Below are 6,164 nucleotides of genomic sequence, written 5' to 3'. Positions count from 1 at the left end.
TCATCTCTTCACTACCTCAATAATTTCCAATGGAGTCCCACGCTGACATTCAAAGCCTAAAACTCTCTGAGCTGCTATACAAATCCTCATCCTCAGTATAGTAGTCCCCCCTTATCCTCTGTGGATACATTCCAAGACCCCCAGTGGATGCCTGAAACCATGAATAGTATCAAACCTTATATATACTATGTTTTTTTGTACCTATGTATCTTCCATAAAGTTTAATTTATAAGTTAGACACAGTAAGAGACTAACAATAATAACTCATAATAGAACAATTATAACAATATACTATAATAAAAGTTATGTAAATGGCCATTATTAAGTAAAATAAGGGTTGCTTGAACACATGCACGGAGATACCTCCATAGTCAATCTGATAACTAAGATGGCTGCTAAGTGATTAATGGTGGGGAGTATATACAGCATGAGTATGCTGGACAAAGGGATGTATCACATCCTTTTTGAGTGGTGTGGACAAGATTTCATCATGCTACTCAGAACTGTGTGCAATTTAAAACTTACAAGTTATTTATTTCTGTAATTACCCATTTAATATTTTCAGACTGAGGTTCACCATGGGTAACTGAAACCATGGAAAGTGAAACAACAGATAAGGGAGAGACTACTGTAATCAGTCACCATATTTCTTATCTACATCATTTCTAATTATTTCCTAATGGTATATGTATGCTCCAAAAATCATGTTTCCACACACACAGTAAATCCCCTGCTTGTTGTACAAGTGGCCTTCTGCTGGCCTTTTAGCATCAATCAGGGGTTCAAGTGAGATCCATAAGGCTTTTTATGTTCCTAGCAAAACCTTTCCATGCTTACCTCACCACTACCATTACTATTTTTTTTTCTGTCTTTTAACATTTTTTGTATTTGTCTCTTCAAAACGCTCATGTCTTCCCATTCATTTCCGTTTCTCAGACTCCAATACTCATATGATGCCACACATTCCCTTTTCTCATTCTGCTTTCCACTGCATTTTACCTCCCTGAAAGAATTTCTGTATGCCTTTTGGATTTCATGGTCCAACAGCAGCAAAACTTTCTATATGTTCAACTTCTCCACTCAATGGAAAAGACGAATCTCCTTCATCCTTTCTCTCACTGAAGTTATGACAAGTTAAAAAAGCATTTAAGAAGCTAAGTATAAGATTGCTAGATGAGATACAAACCCGATTAACATTAAACAAGGGTCATAAACTGTATGTTCCACTAGGCAGGAATTATTTGCATCTCAACTGGACAAAAGAACTACAACTTAATATGCAACTTCACATATTGCTTGGGACCTTTAATCCATAGTTAACAGTGGGTTTAACTAAGTTCATTTCACTAAATAATCCTTGGTGGCCTTCATTGCCATATGACAAGGACATTGGATTCACAGTTTTTCCTTATTTCCCAGTGTCAGGAAATTTTTCTGACAATTGCTAAAATACCAAATGTGGTTAAATCCAACTAATATGTACTTGTACTACATAGCTAAACATGTCTGAAAAAAACCCAAAACCAATGCTCTGACTTGAAATTTATGATCATTAGCTTCAAGAAGAGTCTTACTGCTGCATACCAACCATGTTGTAGTTACCTGGTCCACTTAAAATCCCACCCTCCTATAGGATTATGTCATACTTTCTCTCCCTTCAAGCTCACGAAACCTCTTTTCCCATACCCACCCTAAGCCAATAATTTTGCAATTATTTCACTGGAAAATATAAGCAATAAAAACAAAAATTCTGAACTGTCATCACCACATTTACCTATCTGTGTGCATCTGTGTCTGTATATTTTACATTCTCTTGTATTACTATGGATAAACTGTCTCCACTCCAGAAAAGGTCAGGGACTCAACTTTAGACTTCTGGCCTTGATGGGGTAATAGACCTTAACTTAACCTTCTATCTTAAACAACATGAACATGAGACAAAATATATGAAAGCAGATTTCAGGTATTTGACAACAGGTAGAACAGGATAGTGATCTCTAAGAACAGGAAAACAAATGAGATGAGCCTTATTATTGTAGTGATTTATTTTCCAGTGGAGTTTCAGACTACAGTGCCAGAAAGGAAACCCCACTAAAACCTAGTAGTCTTGCTAAGTGGAGGAGACATATATTGGAGTTTGGGGAGGCCAAGACATCTAGAAAAACAATAGGAGAGAGACGTAAAAAGAAAGAGCTACTTCTCTGTGATGATCTACAGAGAAGTCCTCTTGTGTGTTGGATTGAGTACTGGTATGTACATTTGTATGAGAAAACTATCCAAAGCTGGGAAAGAACCACAGGAAAAGAATAGGTAGAACAATCCATAGGGGTCACATAGAGCTGATTATAATTTGTTTATACCAACCAGAGTAGAAAGATCTTCTAATATGTAGGACATCTGATAATGTCCTCAGAAATGTATTACCTTAGCAGTGGGGTTAAATTAGCACTGAATCAAAGCTTTGAAAGGATCAAGCTAATGCTAAGTAATTCAACATGTCCCAGACAAAGCCCAAAGATATGAAAAGCAATACATGAAATCTTGCACCAATAATGTAAAAGTCACAATGTCTGGCATATAATAATAATAATAATAATAATAACAATAACAATTAATAATAATAATAATAAATTATTATTAATAAAAATAATAAAATACCAGGAATACAAAGAAGCTGGAAAATGTGACCTAAAGCCAGAGAAAATTAGCTGTCACTAGAAACAGATACAGAAATGACACAGATAATAGAATTAGCTGACAATGAAATTAAAACTGCTATTATAAATATGCTCCATATACTCAAGAACAAAAGCAAAATATAAACATGATCAAGAGACAAAAGAAAGATATTTAAAAAGATGCATATTGAAACTGTAGAAATAAAAAACATCTGAAATGAAAAATACACTGGATGGCAATAATAGCAGATTACACACTGTGGAATAAAATAAGTAAATTTGAAGACATGGCATTAAAAACTACCAAAATTAAATACAGAGAAAAAAACTAAAAAGAAAATTAGCAGAACCAAGGACTTGTAGGGCAATATTGAGCATTCTAATATGTAATTGGAGTCTCAGAAAGAAAGGAGGTAAGAAAAGAAAAAAATTTTTGAAAAATTAATAATCAAAAACTTTCCAAACTTGATATAAACTAAAGCCCCACAGTTCCAAGAAGTTTAGTAATTCCCAAACATGAAGAGAAAACACAACGTACATCATAATCAAATTGCTAAAACCCAATGAAAAAGAGAAAAATCTTAAAAGAACCAGAGGAAAAGAGACACATTACATATAGAAGAACAAAGATAAGAATTACAGCAGACTTACCTCAGATTTGTAAGCCAGATGGTATCTGCAAGGTACTGAAGGAAAAAAAAGCTGTCAACCTAAAATTCTGCACTGGCCAAATTAAGTCAAAACCTAAGAGAAATGAAAGCATGTTCTCAAAGACATGCACACAAAGATCCACAGAAGTTTTATTTGTAATAGCTGAAAGCTGGAAACAACTCATATGTCCATTAATAGGTAAATGGATAAACAAATTGTGGCATATGAACTATCAATACATACAGCAACATGAGTGAAACTTAATTATGTTAAGTGAAAAAAGCCAAATACAAATAAATGCACACAGTATGATTCCATTTACATAAAATTCCCCCAAATGCAAACAAATCTGTACTCACAGAAAGTAAATTATTCTTTGCTTATGGAAGCTGGAGGTAAGGGGAGTGTGGTGGGCTAGGAAGAGTTGGAAGGAGTACAAGGGGAAATGGAACTTTTGGGGTGATGGATATGTTCATTATTTTGATCGTAGTGAGAGTGTCACCAGTGTGTACATATGCCAAAGTTTATCAGATTGTACATTTTTAATTCGTACAGTTTATTGTAGGACAATTATAACTCAATAAAGCTGTCTTTAAAAGTTAAAACAAAACAAAGACATTTTCAGACACAAACTGAGATAACTCATTGCTAGCAGACTTGTGCTATAAGAAATGATAAGGGAAGTTCTTCAGGTAGAAGAAAACTAACATGAGATGGAAATTTGGACCTGCACAAAGAGTAATAAGCAACAAAAATTATAAGTGTATATACAAATATAACAGATCTTTTCTCATTTAAAAGATATTTTGAAAAAAATTGTCCAAAATAAAAATAATGACAGTATATTGAGAAGTTTATACATATGTAGAAGTAAAATGTATGACAATTGAACAAGGATGAGGAAGGAATAAACATGTACTTTTATAAGGTTATTATCCTATATGTGAAGTAGTATAACATTTGAAGGTAGATTTTGATAACTTAAAGAACTATATTTGAAAGTTAAAGAAATGATTCACAACAAGTAAACCAATGAGGTATAGTTAATAAACTGATGAATTGAATAATTATTTTTAAAAACCACTCAATCCAAAAAAGACAAGAAAAGAGGGAGAAAAGAAACAAAAGAACATATGAATCAAATAGAAAAAGTTGCTAGGTATATTTAGACTCAATTATATTGATAATTACATTAATTTTAAATATTCTACACATTCTGATTAAAAGGCAGAGATACTCCAATTGGATAAAAAGGCAAGATAAAACTTTATGCTGTCTGTAAGAAATATTTTAAATATAATGGCATTTAGAGACTAAATGTAAAAGGATATAAAATGATATACTATGCTAATATTAATCAAAAGAAAACTGGAGTAGCTAAATAATCTTTAGGAAGTAGACTTCAGAATAAGGAAAATTATCAGAAATAAGGAGAATGTTTCATAATGATAAACAGGTGACTTCATCAAGAGGATGTAACAATCCTAGTAAATGCCAACCACCATCAATAAACTAGATTCTATCCTGATTAACTTATTGAAGGACAAGACTTGAACAAATATTACCTCTCCTGTAATACCAGTTTTTCTTCTTTACTGAACTTTTGTATTAGCATATAAAATAGCATATAAAGAAGCTGTCATTCCTCCTACTAAAAAAAAAATCTCTCGACCCCAGATCCTCTCACAGTTAATGTTCAATTCCCCTTTTTAATATAAAATTCTAATAAGTACTGTTTATACTTGATCTTTCTAAATGCTTTTCTCCAATTCACTCTTTTTTCAATTTAAGTATAGTTGGTATACTTAATATTATATTAGTGATATTACTTTCAGGTTTATAATATAGTGATTCAACATTTTTATACCTTATTATGTGATCACCCCACCAAGTCTAGTAATCATCTGTCACCTTGCAAACTTACAATTTTATTGACAATATGCTCTTTCATCTTTTTTACCCATCCTCCCATCCTTATTCCCTCTGGCAACTATCCCTTTGGTCTCTGATTCTATGAGCCTGTTTTGTTTTGTTTGTTTTGTGAAACCATAGGTATTTGTCTTTCTCTGTCTGACTTATTTCACTTCACATAAAAATATGATGGTTATATGCCATGAAATAGGTAGTAATGTCTTAACCACATGTGTGTTGTCAGGCCCAAGAGCCTCCTCTATCCTCGTCAAGGAGAGTGCTGCCCACCTCTCCTTTTGTACAACACTTTTCCAGTCACTCTTATATCCACTTATATTAGACTTTTGCCTAACAACTCTACTAAAACGTTTTTGTCAATGACACCAATGATCTTCACCTCATTTAATCTGATAGTCAATTCCCAGGCCTTGATCTAACAATAAGATTTGACACAAATGATCACTCCCTTCTCCTTTATAAGCTTTCTTTTCTTGATTTCTAAGACTCCACACTTTCTTGATTTTTTGTCTGCCTCCTTTCAGTCTCATTTCCTTTCCTGGTTTATTCTTGACTTTGTAATATTACAGTACTCCAGGAATCAGACCTTAGTTCTCTTCTCTTTTATACCTACACTCACTTCCTTGATGATTTCACTGAGTTTTATAGCTTTAAATGCTTTCTCTATTCTGGTTAATGACTTGTAAATTTATATCTCTAGCCTAAACCTCTCACTTGTTATAGGGACTTGAATGTTCAATTACCTATTTATTATCTCTAACCAGATGTTTAATGAGAATCTCAAACTTAACATGTCAAAAACTGAAAAAAAATCTACTTCCTCATAGTCTTCTCCACTTTAGTAGTGACACCCCTGTTCTTTCTAATGCTTTCCCAAAAACCTTGGTGTCTTCCTTTAAGTCTCTC

General features: G+C 33.1%; 1 non-coding gene across 1 annotated transcript; it reads right to left on the bottom strand.

The window, feature by feature from the left end:
• Positions 1-5,421: 5,421 nt before the first annotated feature.
• LOC112473595 lies at positions 5,422-5,547 on the bottom strand. The gene has a single exon (XR_003044073.1). It is a non-coding gene; the product is annotated as a U6atac minor spliceosomal RNA (small nuclear RNA).
• Positions 5,548-6,164: the final 617 nt, after the last annotated feature.

Source organism: Pteropus alecto, unplaced genomic scaffold, assembly GCF_000325575.1.
Source record: "Pteropus alecto unplaced genomic scaffold, ASM32557v1 scaffold109, whole genome shotgun sequence".
NCBI lineage: Eukaryota > Metazoa > Chordata > Mammalia > Chiroptera > Pteropodidae > Pteropus > Pteropus alecto.
The sequence above is the reverse complement of the archived record's forward strand: the minus strand, read 5'-3'. Positions and strand labels throughout refer to the sequence as shown.